The 14,821-nt window shown below is 35.4% G+C and overlaps 1 protein-coding gene across 1 annotated transcript in view; it reads left to right on the top strand.

Annotated features, from left to right (window-relative positions):
- The window catches only part of Lrp1b (LDL receptor related protein 1B), a 1,617,914-nt gene that overhangs the window by 1,206,321 nt on the left and 396,772 nt on the right, over positions 1 to 14,821 (top strand). The gene's annotated exons all lie outside the window — the stretch shown is intronic.

Genomic DNA, 14,821 nt, shown 5'->3' with positions numbered 1-14,821 from the left:
ACTTTATTAACGTGAAAGATTTGAATTGTAATTGCACACCATAATTCACACTACAACTTTAATTATTATTTGAGTAAGGTAGATGGAACTTAGTGTAGCTTATTATTTCCATTTTTACAAAGTAATATAATAGAAAAAGGACATTCATAATTGATTAACATTAAATGACGAATGAGTTCAATAGCATATGATGTAATGTGAACTGATGTATAAATAAAGGGAAGTTTGTTAAGCAAATATTAAGGATAAAATTTTGGTTTCTAGAATGTTTGTTATTATATCTTATTAAAAATAATTTTCTACCTACAATTTTTTTAATTAAATTCATTCTTGGAATGAGTTTCACACACGTATTTAAAGCATTCTTGGATTCTCATTCTCCTTCTCTCACTCACTTTTATCCCCCTTCTCGCTATCAGTCATTTGCCAAGATTAATGACTCATAAGGTGGTATCCCAATGCCAGCCAGCAAATTTAAAAAATAATAATAAGTTTATATGTAGATTTTTTGACAGCAAAGTTAACAACTAATCTATAACTGATCATTTACAAATACAACATTCTAAAATTAACATGAATATTTAAAGATCACACTAAATTTTCTTTAAAATAGTCACAGTGATAAGGTGAAAGTTTCTGTTTGTGTAGTCATAAATGCTGACTCTTCCCATTAGTTTATAATATAAACAAAATCTGAGAATTGAAATGTAGTGTTTAAAGAATGAGTGCTTGAGAAACTAACCATTATGGAATGGGCAAAGAGTAACTTGAAAATTAAAAGCACAAACATTCTTCACGATAATATTTAGATTGGATATGGAGACCTGGGGCGATAACTGAGTTGGTAGAACTCTTCAGGGACCCAGGTTCAAGTGCTTTAACCTACATAGAACTTTAGTATAGTTGAGCATTTGTAACCCTAGTACTGTGGCAGGTGGAAACAGGGTTCAGGCTTGGTGGCCACCAGTCTAGCTCCAGATTTAGTAAGACATGTTTTCTAAAGATAATACAGCATATTGATAGAGCATGACAACCAAACCATCTTTCTCTGGTTTCTGTTCATGCACACTCACACAAACATATGTGCATATACCACATATCCATATGCACAAAATATACACACATGAAAATAAAAGAAAAGTAGATATGGAAGTTAATATCCTAAAGTCTATTCAGTGGCACACTCTTAAGGAATTTTTTCCTGAAATATCATTTTATGTTGGTTTACTTCAAGACAGTTTGTGTTTTAAATGGATCGCTGTGTCTTCCTAGGAGAGCATATATACGGGGAAACAGATTCAAGGAAATTGCAATATTAAATGCCTCCATCTTTTTAATGATTAACTTTGTTGTTCTAAATTAACTTCTTAGCAAAGAAGCTTAATGTCAGACACACACACACACACACACACACACACACACACACTGTACCACACCACATATAGGACACTGCCTTGACCTAGTTGAAACCACAGATGGATCTTTGAGCATTTGATTTGAGAACAGCGCAAACACAATATATTCACCACCTGTCATCCCTGAGACTTAGTGATGCAGAAAATGACTATATCAGTGTATAGCTGATGTTCTATATGCCGAAGTTTAAATCTAGAAGGTGCAAAATAATTGAGGAGATAGGTATAAAAGTTATTTTGATACAGTTTGAAATAAGAAAGTAGAAGTTTTGACATGTATTATTATATATGGGCAAGTGTAAATCAGTGAGGGAAGACCCTAGGGTAAGGAAGCTTAGTGAGTAGATATTTCTCTGAAGAAAATCCTTAATGGTAAACAGAACTGAAGGAGAATTACAACATTGCCATTTTCTATTTTTATAGGGGAGAAAACATCTTACAACTCTGTGTCTGTGATTCTTCCTCATCCCTTGTCTTCCTTCTCTTCTCTCTCCTCCTCATCATTCTATCTGTCCATTTCATTTTTCCTCCAAACTCTTTTTCCCCCATGAGGTAAAAGGCTCAGGAAACCCTGCATTAAATCCTTTTTATTTTCACAGTTTCTGCAGTTACTTCAGGCTACATACTCATATCTGAATATTTGGAGCTAGAATCTTCCAATGACATATTTGTCTTTCTGAGTCTGAGTTTCTTCACTGTATATTATCTTTTCTAGTTCCATCCATTTACCAGGATAGACCCTGGAGAAGGATATGGGAGATCTTGCTCAGCAAGAATGATTTTTAATGATGGTGCTTATAACTAAAGTCATGAACCACCCCAAGATCACTAAGAGCCTTGGGTAATATGAAGATGAAGTGTCAACAGATATCTAGGAAATACCAAGAATATGATGATCATAAAAACTAGCAATAGAGAGAATGAAAGGGAATAAAACACAGAATAAAACACTGTGGGAATTGCACATTTATTTTTCCTTTCTGAACAAACACCATTTCTACTTCAATTACATAGGCATCCTAATTAAAATACTTTCAAATGTTTGCCTTCTCTGTAATGTAACTCATTTGAGTTTTTTAATATTACATCTTATTATTATTTTAGTTTTTATACATAGTTTTACTCTATAGTTGGAATAGAACCTGTGTATGTCCCAGGTACCAAGGATGTCTAAAATGTGCTTGAAAAACAAAACCCTGAGAAAAGTTTTACCGGAATTTAGGTCATGACTTTGCCCCCTCCTCCAATATTTTTTTTTTTTTGATGTCAGGAAAGAAATACTCAAACTAAATTAAGGAATGACTGAAATGAAGGGATTCTGAAGAGAGACATAGCAAGGTTCAGAAATAAGGCTGAATATTGTATCATTTTTTATTTAAACCACAGTTCAGTGAAAATTCACTTTAAAGGTAAACCTTTAGTTTTTATTGATATTTTCAGTAGTTAGTTAAATGACATTGTCAAAGGAAAACACATTTCACTTCGAAGGGATAAGAGATAGTTTATTCTGCAGCCTCATATGAGTTCAGTGGTCTGGGAATGCATATTCAAGTCATTCCACTTTCCATGTTCCAATATTGTAAGAGTTTGATGAAAAGATGTTGTATTTTTATAGGAACAGAACAAACAAAAAATTGTAAATCAAGATACTTTTCAAATATATTAAGAGAAACAAAGTAGGTGGGTTTAAGCAAAATGGAGAAATCCCTGCTAGAGTCCTCAGGTGTTTTCTGATGTCACTAGCCTTTTGATTGGTAGAAGACTGTGGCCGGGTCAGATCATACATTTCAAAGAGATTTGCATGCTAGTCACAGGATGTTAGGTCAGTAAGAGAGTGATGTGAAAGAAGTGGCTACTAAGGAGACTGAAAATAAGCAAACATCAAGTGCAATTTTACTTTAGACCTGCAACAAGCCAACATCTCTGCAATTGTTTAAGTTCTAACAAATTACTTAACCCTGCAAAAAGTTGAATGCAATGTCTGATTTTTCTTTTCAGGAGCAAAATAGTCCACAATACATTTTTTTTCTTTTTCTTTTTTTTTTTGGTTTTTTGAGACAGGGTTTCTCTGTGTAGCTTTGCGCCTCTTCCTGGAACTCACTTGGTAGCCCAGGCTGGCCTTGAATTCACAGAGATCCGCCTGGCTCTGCCTCCCGAGTGCTGGGATTAAAGGCATGTGCCACCACCGCCCAGCCACAATACATTTTACCTATTATATTGTATAGTAGTGTGTAATGTAATAGGTATTCTTATGTTAAAAACTTCTTATATGTCTGTAACAAACACAAAATTGTGAATATATCATAAGCCTTTTAAAAGGTAAAGGGAAAAATTAATCTTTCTAGTTGAGTGCATGGGATTTCATGACTGTAAATGGAGAATTTAGGAAACTGGGGTGGGACTATTGCTGCAAGTTCAAAACTAGCCTGGGCTACATAGTAAATGCTGGGTCAGTCATAGTTCCATAGCGAGACATTTTTCAAAGATGAGTGTTTGTGTAAAACCAGGAGCAGCAACCTCAAATTGCACTCCCCCCCAACTTCTCCTTTACCTTATAATTCTTAATCCTTTCATACCAACATGAATATTGAAATGTGCTAGACTTTACAGAACAATCTTTGCTGCCAAAATTCAGGTTTAGCCATGTGTCCTCAATAAATCAAAATGTCAAATTCATAGTGAAAAGCAGAAAAGGTGATTCATTCAGTAAGGTCACATTGGTAGTAGGGACAGAGAGATCTGGTGACCCACCCATGTTTATTTTTAGGTCCTGACATGATTTTAATAGACATTATATGTGTTTTATGGTCCATAGGAGCTGGTGTGTGAGTCATGGCTTAGCTTGACAAATATGACATTTGTAGGCCTGATTGGGACAGAAGCCCAGGCATGAGTTGATGTCTGTGATTATAGTGAATATGATTAAGAAGACAGATGTGATAAAATGTGCTTTGCTTAAAAATACTGACTGATATACCACACAAAAAGAAAGAGGAAAAACTTAAAAGAGAAATACATTATTTTTCTCTTGAGTGATAATATTTACTTAGGATGAATGACATTTACTTAGGCAGTTAAAGTTAGGAAAATAACTTTTCTAATTATGTATTTATCCTGACTCAAAAGCTCTATTAATTGACAGATGAATATAATTATAAAATCTGAGTGAGAAGTTTGGATGGGAAATAAAACATGTAGTAGATAGCATTCCATATGATAACAATTGCACAGATCATATGTGGAAGAAAAGAGGAAATATAGAGTGGTATTGCATAGGGCAATTATCAAAAGAAATTAGTATGATGTGAGAAAAAATAGGAAACATCATTTAATAAAATAGCTCTTGGAGGAACAGTCAACAACTTTTACTTAACTGAGATGAAATATATATGCACTAGACAGAGGTATTGCTAAGATACTACTATCAAATAACTGTAACCATATTGATATTGTATTTGGAATGGTAATGTTACCACGTGCTAAGAAAAATGTTGCATATTCTTGGATTCATGATCAAGAGAGTAGTACATGTAGCTATTCATTTAGTGAGGCTGACAATAAAAGTCACACTGTAAGGGTAACCAGAAGGTATTATTCTATCGAAGTATCTTATTGTTGTACATCATGAATATAATCCATGAATAAAGAGGCTCTGTACTGTGCAGAAGAGAAGAGGAAGCCAAAGGACTGCTGTCATTCAGGAAGACAGTCAACCTCATTAGGTCCCATGTTGCAAGAGGTGATAGGAAACACATCCCATGGATAGATTGATAGGCAAAGTGAAAAGCTTTTGATGACAGTGTTCAATATCTTTAGAAGTATGCAGAAATCATTGAAAATAATTTAAATAATGTCATAATCTTATTTTAATCAAATAAATTTTTATCCACATGAATATATAATTCATTTAAAATAACAATAGAAAAATCATAAAAATTATGAATTATAAAATATAGGGATGATTACATTGATTTTAAGCTTATCTATTCAACAATGTAAGGGAGCTTTAAATTGCATTTTGAATATTGAATGTTTCCAAATGCTTAAATATTTGCATTCTTTTTGTCAAAGATTAGTCTCTTAACTATTAATCTTATTAGTGTCTAAAACATAAAAGCAGATAAGTAGACATCTTTCAGTGAAGCATTACCCTCAAAACAATCCTGGGAAAATATCTCTTGAAAAAAATGTATTTGGAGGATGGAGCAATGGTCAGTCAGTGAATTGTGGGACTTGCAAGCATAATAACCCAAGATTACATCACCAGCATCCATGTAAAGATGTGGAAATAATAGTCCATTCCTAATCTTAGGGCTGAGAGGTAGAGAGAGTCCAGTTCCTGGAGTTTGCAACACAGATCATTTTGACAAATTGGTGAGCTCCAGGTTCAGGAAGAGAGAGATGCAATCTTAAAAATAAGGTGAAAAACAGTGAAAGAAGACACCTGACATTGACCTCTGGCTCTTCACACAAGGAAACACATTTAGTACACAATCAATATACATAATTATAAACAAAAGTATATTTGGTTTTTCTATATCTCCCACAAATGCCTTTGAATAGGAAAGGATTTGGAATTTAAAAATGAATGCTCTTGTTCTTGACATTGTGGTGATATATTGTGTCCCCCAATATATTATTCACCCTAATAAAGCTTATCTGAGGACCAGAGGAAAAGGTCAGCCACTATATTAAACATAGATGTCAGGCAATGGTAGCACATGCCTTTAATCCTAGCATTCAGGAGGCAGAGATTCATCCGGATCTCTGTGAGTTCAAGGCCACAATGTGAACAGAGCCAGATGTGGTGACATACACCTTAAATTCCAACAGTAGTTAACCCTAAAGGTCTAGAGGTCTGTACAGACTGGAAGTGACAGAGCTGGGTAGAAAGAGGAATTGATGTGGCTGGGCAGAGAGAGGAAGTGAGATGGCAGGGATAGGAAGACATACAGGCATGGGTATATCAGGAAGTAGCTCTCTTTGGAAGCTGAGGAGTTGGTGAGGTGAGGTTGGCTGTGGCTTATCCTATTTCCTGATAAAATATCTGGCTCTGGGTTTTTATTAATAAGACCATTTAGCAATTCATCTTACATGACATTCCAAACAGTTATGTCCAAGCATTGGTGCTCAGGCCAAAAGCATCCTAGTATAAATGCAACTCAGTGTATTTGTATATGACAGCACATTATGGTGTCAGAAAGTTGGACATTCCCCATAACATGTAAAAACTATCCAAAAAATCCAAACTTTTGTGAAATTGGACTTAGTTTTACAAGCATTACTTTGAATCAGAAAAGAAATATTACTCCTTTTGAGTTATTTATATGTAATTTATCTATGTAAATATTGGCTCAAGATATATACATATACTAACAAGCAACGGAATAAATTCTACATCCAAGTGTGGGAGAGAACTTGTATTGATACTCTAATGTTTAAGACTTATCACCTAGCAAAATAGCTCCAAAACACCAAGCACTATCAGGGAAAGAATAAGGTGTCTGCAACCACATGTCCTCTGCTTGAGCCATGCTGCAGAAATTAATCAACAGGAATGAATGAAGAAGCAAAATCAGATGGAGTAGCTGGATCAGGACCCCAGAAAAGAGATGACACTGAAAAACTGGAAATCAAGAACAAAGGGTTCCAAAAGCTGAATCAGAGAAAAATTAAAGACTCTTTAACACGGGAAAAGATCAAAGAAACCAATATATAACCATGGAATCAGAGCAAATAGACACATAAAGACAATTAAAATGGGTGGCACAAGATCAAATGTCTTGAGAGGGAAAGTTAAATTGCAAGAAGGAAGAAACAATGCACAAAATTAACATTTGTGTCAGGTACTTATGCTTATGTCTGCATGGTCATGGTTCTTAATTATGATAAGTTTATACCACACTTGTACATTCTGGGATGGGAATTACAAGAGCTGAGGACCATTCTAGCAAGTTAGGTGTCATTTTTGTGTTCTGATCAATTGCATGTGCCTAATTGATTAGTTAAAGATTCACACCTGAGAGACATCAAAGTACATATTTTTGAAATTACTGGTCTCTTACCAGAGAATACCTGATGGACTCTACATAGCCCATGTATTGCTGTGTGTTGGATTCCCAAAATTCCTTATTTCTACCTCTCGCTCATGACTGTATTTTGAAGGGTTGTTTTTTATTCTTTTGTCTCCTCTGCATAATAGATGCATACAGTTTATACACCACCACAAATACTAGAATACAATATCATATAATAAAACATCAGTCATTAATCACTTAAGGATTTAATACTGTAAAGAGTATTATTTACACAGATTGCTAAAGCAAAGAATATCGGAAGAAAGAATAATAAAATGTAATAAATATGAGAATCCTGTAGACATGTAGGTCTTGGTTTGGTTAACATCATGCAGTAGGATATTCTTCTATTCCCCTTTTGTGAGTAAATCTTTGCTGGGATTGTTTTTCACCATATGAGTTGACGTTAGAGATGGTCTCAGTCTGTGGGGAAGGCTTTGCCCTGGAGGAGATTGGAATGGGGGGCGGGCTAGGGGGAAGGTGAGGGGGGCGGGAGGGGGGAGAACAAGGGAATCTGTGCCTGTATGTAGAACTTAATTGTATTGCAAAATAAAAATTAAAAAAAAAAGAGATGGTTATCTTGTTCTCCAGCTAATAATGAACAGAGGCAACTCTTCTCAGGATCATAAGAGGGCAGATGTCATGTCACTTTCTACTTTAATACTTTAGGTGCTGGTCTTCTTATCTTTTCTAGCAATTCCAAGGCTTTGGGCACCTTAGAATTCATGGTGTTCTCTGAGTCCTGGACATATTGGGGTTGTTTTCATCTTATCAATGCCAATGCTTTCCTCTAGTTTTTCCAGAAAGCCTGACACACTGAGGATCATCCAGGACTAAATCTTTACTTCTATTTATCAGTGTTTTATAGTGGTAGCAAGAGACAGAGGCAATTTTTGATATGGCTCAATTTGTAATATATATTATATATTTAGTATTACGTATACTAAATAAATGCTCTGCCATTGAAATACAGTCATACTCAGATTTTTAATTTTTCTTTCTTATTTTTACATTTTAGACAAAAATCTCCCTACCTTTCCCAGGCTGCCACTGTACATACTCTGTAGTCATATAGGTTTTGAATTTATAATCTCCTTGCCTCAGTTTTTAGTATGGCTGGAATTACAGACCCATGCCATTAGGCCTTCATCAGTTTAGATAATTATCAAATGAGTCTAAAATATGGGCTGAAATTGAGGATTTAGCTGTTTGTTTGCTTGCTTGCTTTATTCTTTAGGTATGATCTTTTTCTGATCCCAAATTGAATTTAAACTCACAGTACTCTTTCTGAAAGAGCCTTTCAAGTGTGGAGATTACAGAGGCTAGAAGTTTTAAAACAAAACAACAACAACAACAAAAACCCCCACTAATGTAATGGTTAATATTTATTATTAACTTGACAGAATTTAAATCTCCCAGAAGACAAGCCTGTTGGCATGCCTATGGAGGATTATGTTAGCCTGTGGCCCTTCCCATAAGGGATTATGTTGCTTAGATTAATTGAGATGTGAAGACCCACCCTAAAGGTACCCATTGTTTGGTCTTGGGTCCTGAACTGTATATTAAGGATGATGCTAACTGAACACCAGTGTTCAGCACTCTGCTTCCTATCTTTGGTTGCAGCTTTCCCAGTTCATGCCAACATAAAGACAGAGATCTGAAACAAACTCTTTCTTAAGTCTTTTTTGTCAGGGAATTTTCCACACCAACTGGAAAAGTGACTAAGTAACAAAACTATTGCATAATACTAAGGAAAGAATGAATGAATGAAATCACTGTCACTTAGAATTTCATACTGTGCCATTGTTTTAGTGATGCTGTTCTCACCAAAGAAAAAGATACCAGGATGAACTCTTTATGAATTTGAAGTATTTATTGAGCTACACAGAACCAGACAGGGGCACATGGGCTTCTGACTACAAGTCTAAAGAGGTAGCCCCAAGCTGAGTGAGCAGGGGGTTTATAAAAGTAAAAACCACAAGTTTGGTATATCCCATTGATGTAGCTGTGATGGATATTAGCAAGCATAACACGATATGAACTTTTAAGAAGAATACAGTATAATTGTGTCACCACGGTCTTTCTGTTTTATCAGGATGGGGAACAGAAAGTCTTGTAGTTATAAAAGCAGAACAATGGCAGGTACATTTATGGTCCCTGTAAATACTATGCACATCTGAGCATCAGGATGACTTTAATTTTAGCCCAAAGTTGGGGTTAGGATTTAGCAAATACATTTTTCTTATTTCATTTCCCCATTGTTTTGGGCATTGTAGCACATCTGAGCTACATTATCTTCTATTTCTTAATTATTTAATTTCCCATCACCCTCCCCCGGGTGCCCAGGACCAGGAGTTAGCAGATTCTAGTCTAGATTTAACATATAGGACCGGAAATACTCCTGATAGCTAAGACTCTATCAGGAGTAGTATAAGCTGAATGCTAAGAAGGCTAAAGAGACTAGAGATAAGGATAGTTACCACAGTGACCAGCTGAGCCAGGATTCAAATCAGCCCTGTTTGGCCTGCCTGTTTTGTTTCTTGGAGGTTCTTCCTTATTTTTGCCAGACACTGTCTAATTACACAAGATTTGTTAGTATATAAACAATATTTTTCTCCCAAGGTCATCCCAAGTCTTCCTTTCCCAAAGAAGAGTAGGTCCAACCCAACCTCCTTCTATTTTGGAGGAACAACTCAGCTAGAGATTAAAACTCCTCTTTCAAAGTACTAACAGAATATTCTAAATTGTTAAGGTCTTTGTCTATTTTGGCACTGAAAATTGCTATATTTTGCCTTCTTTGGCTCTGTTTTTTGACTGACCAAGGGTAGGAATACAAAGCAGTAGATATAGACATATATAAGTGAGTATTAATTTCCACAAAACAACAGGGCAGAAAGAAGTAAATACCTGCTTTACACAGATTAAAATTTGGGAACCATGAATAAGCCATTTAATGAGATACACCTCTATTTGACTAGCCCTTTTTTACATTTTTACTTGTAATACTGAAAGAGTCCGGAAGACAACATGGCCCCTTGTATGTCAATGGGCAGCATAGGTAGCCATTTGTTTCCTCTGCAAGACAGAAAGTGATTCCTGGTAGAGGGGAACTAGTTATCCTTGGATCTACCATTACAGCCTTTTGTTGAAGATAAAGGGTGACATACTCTTTTCTGTGACTGCTTCTCAGCTGAAAAATAAGATATTGTCAGGGATCAGGAAATTTGGAATACAGCGTGATACAGGCAATAGAGATGTAATTATCAGATATATCTTCTTTGCTAACCCAGCCTTATGAGACAGGGAACAATCACTTTGGCTGAACTGATTTACATCAGTTTTCAGTAAAGTCCAATACTCTCTGGTATGGTATGCTGCTATGGTATAGATCACTTTGGATTAGTTTATAGACTGCAACTGATTCCTGGATCTGTCTGTCAGCCAATCAAAAATCTGCTGGACAGATACAGACTAGGGACATAAGTTAAAGCTAAGCAGCTTTGGGGAGAAACTTCTGTTTGAAGCATTTGGGCCTGGGATCCCAGTAAGACCAGGGAAAAGAAAAAGACCACTTTCAGGGATATGCAGTGGGTTAGGAAGCTTACACTGTTGACTGACATATTAGCAGTACTTATCTGGAGTCCATTTGACCTGTAACAGGTATAGGCAAGTCATGACTTTCATAAGCTTGCATGAGTTTCCCAAAGTTTGTAAAAAATATAAAGGTTTTAGATACATTAGCATGTTCATTGTCTGTACAACACCATTGATTAATACTTTAAAACACTGATCCTTTGAGGTCTTAATACTATGTGTTATCCTTCTTAATGTGAAGTCTATCAGCAAGAAAAAGCTACTTGAGCTGTGGCCAAGTAGAATACTAAAGAATTGACTGCCCTTTTTTGCCTAGTCAAGATAGGTCACTCTCTCAAGTTCTTTGTGCACAGAAATGTCTCACAGATCTTTTGGGTCTGGCAGCTGAAGGTTGAGGCTGCCTTGTGTCTCAATCAAGGAGTTAATGCTGTCCTGTGTAATGGTCAAAGATTCAGGATGCCCTGGCACCACCTTTGGACTTCTGCCCCCAGAGAAACCATCAAGATCTCCATGAAGAAACCTAGGGTAACCCCTCAGGTAGTGGGTAAGCCTCTGCAAATTATTAATTGATAATTTTAATGAAATTAAATGATACAGAGGTCATTTGTATTATCTTTCCTGCTCTAATTTACTCTTCTCAGATCTCTGATGATGTTGACTTGTAATTGTAGCTTTATCAGATTAGTGGAAGCTGCCTGGTCAGTCCATCTTATATGTGAAACCTAGTGGTTAGTATTTCCACAATCCAGATGAGTTGTCTTCTTTGGAGGAGACCTTAGGGCTGCCTCCAGGAAGTAGCAATTTTGTCAATAATCAGAAGCTTTTTTTTTTAAATTGAACATATTAAATGACACGTTCAGGAGAACTCTGAAGAATTTGAGAGCCATCTATTAATTATATCTAATTTTAAACAAACTTTACTTGTTTTTAGTTTTGAGCTTAACCTTGAACACATATACAGGAGGCTAAATAAAGTTTGCCTATGTAAATAAATTACATTTGTACTTAGTATGACTGCAAACATAGTTTTGAGCACATTAAAAAATCTGATCATTGACAACGTAATTGATCATTATCTTTTATATCTTAATTATCCTTAGCAGTTTATAAGTCAGTAGATTTAATAATATTAGGATTTTTCTGCTTCATTCTTGTTCAGTTTCAGACAAAAATTTGAATTGAAGATTTAAGTGAAAATACTTTATCATTAAAAATAAATTTTAAACCATACAGTCCACAGAGGTCCTGGGAACTTTATTTAGTTTTTATTTTTTTATAGTGCATTAAAGATTATTAAAGAGTTGATTTGTTTTGTTTCCTGGTTTTTTTTTTAATACTCTGTTTATCCAAATAACTGAATCAGCTTAACAATGTTAGCAAAGAAAAGGAGGCTAAACATATATCTTCAAGTCACTTTCTACTAGCCTGAATAGACCTCAGGAATTTCTGAATCTTATTATTAAACATGCTATTTTTTAAATCCTATTTTCCATAAACCTTATCTGTGGTTTTGCCCTCCTCTGTTATTTTCACTCTCAGAATGAGAATCATCATACAAAAATCCACCTTAATCCAAAATATTTTGGTAATCTGTTCTTGCCTTCTTAGTCTAAAAAGGTTATTTAATAGTAAGTAGAGGGCTCAATGGCCCTCTAAAGGTTTAAGTTAACTTTCTGTTACAGATTTTTAACTATACCCAATAAAATTACAAATCTTGAGGAACAGAAAGTTTACACATCAGTCTTAGCAAAAATTTTAGAGAATTAAATAAAACCAAGAAGAGTATGAGATAAAGAACAGCAATTTCAATTGGGAATAGTCTACTTTTCAGCTGCTTTAATTGCATGGTTCTGTGTTGTTCTTTTTTTCTCTCTTCCTCTTTCTGTTCTAGAGTTAAATGGTCTTTTGACTTAGGACAGATATTTGAGAAAACATTTCAAATAAGCATTCTTGGGTAAGTGAAGGAGAAGGTCATAACCCAATCCTAGAGCCAGCTTTTTAACAAAGCAGAACAGCATAAAATGATAGTATCCATAACTCAAAACTGTCTGAATCCCTATACAACTGAATCAAGTGATTAGGTAAAACAGAGAACAAAGAAAGCTTGAGATAAGGGTTTTTGCTGGATTTAAACAGCAAGCTTCACCAAGCTGATGAGAGGGACAGAGACTGAGCAAGATCCAGAAGGGACATGGGGGACAAAACTGTAACAGAAACAAGTATAAACAGTAATAATAATCAGACAAGTAAACCCCAGTCACCATGTTCTCATTCACTCAATACAACAGACTGACAAACTAAGTGCATCCCAGGTGTGGAGTTGCCTTAACTGAATATCAACAGGATGTCCCCCGATGACATGTAAGCCTGGGATTATGATAAACCAAGAGTTACCCAGAAGAGTACATTCACCAGATTTCAAAAGACCATATGATACAGAAGGTTCAGAGGGTTTAATTGGTCAAATTAGGACAGCCTTTTCAGTGAGAGAATAGGTCCCAGAAAAGCCCTCAAATGTAACAGGGCTATTCTCACCCAAGAAAAGGGGACAAAAGTGAGCACTTTATGCCTTTTAAGCTATTATTGAGCCATACAAGCCTGACCAAGGGCACACACTCTTTTGAGTACAAGCCTAAAGAAGCAGCACCAAGCTGAGTAAGCAGGGGTCTATATAGGTAAAAACCACAAGTCTTGTACATCCAACTGATACCTGTTAGCAAGCATAACAGAATATGAACTATGAACTTTTAATAAGAATGGGGCACAGTTCATGTCACCATGGAATCATTGCTCAGGAAGGGGAACAGATAGCCTTGTGGTTATAGAAGTCGCCTAATGGCAGGTGAGTTATGACCTCAGTGTTAGTCTGAGGTCAGGTCAGGATTTAGCAAATACATTTTTTTTCTCATTTCACCACTCTGTTTCAACACTCTTTTAGGGGAAATTGTTTGGTTGTTTTGGGAAATGTAAAGGAAATGTAAAGCAAAGACTCTTCTGACATGAAAATATTTGAGATGCTTTCCTTCAAGGGAATCAGTGGTACTTGTCAAATGATTAGATGTTGAACACAGAGCTACATTTCAGAAATTTAGCTAGTTATAGAAAACAGTTGTTTTAATAAGAAGGATAATTAAAGAGAGGAAAGGGAAGGTTAGAACTCTTCCCCACTCAATCCCTTCCAATGAACTATGCTCCCTTTTTTCTCTGTAATTTTTCCCCATGGTTCTAAATGAATGAAAGAAAGGAATCCTGTGGCCATCAGGTGCTTTAAATTATATCCCCTTTGCATCGTTAATCCTAACTTGTTATTTTCATAAAAAATAGACCTAGTGTTTTGGGATCATGTCATTGTATCCCCGGCATTTAGAACACTTGTTTTTCCATGAATTCTTTGTGTTATAGGTGTGTACTTAGTCATTAATTTAAAAGTTTACTTAAAATAAAAATGCTCTTTGCCAAAAAAATAGATGATATTATTGATTTTTGAACATTTAGCTTTTAGTAAATTAGACTGGTAAAAAATTATTGATCCAATTGTCTAAGAATTTAAAAATGGAGAGGTTAAGATAATTAATAGAGGAATAAAGCTGTTGTGTGATCTAGGTATAAGCAAAGGTTTTTCCATTAACTTTTCCTAGAAAGGAGCAAACATCAGATAGGGCAAAAAAAGACTGACCAAATTAATAAACAAAACACTGCCCAACTTGAGAAATATGTAAGGGTTTAAATATAGAA

This window comes from Peromyscus eremicus, chromosome 4, assembly GCF_949786415.1.
Source record: "Peromyscus eremicus chromosome 4, PerEre_H2_v1, whole genome shotgun sequence".
Lineage (NCBI taxonomy): Eukaryota > Metazoa > Chordata > Mammalia > Rodentia > Cricetidae > Peromyscus > Peromyscus eremicus.
This window is presented reverse-complemented; position numbering and strand designations above follow the sequence as displayed.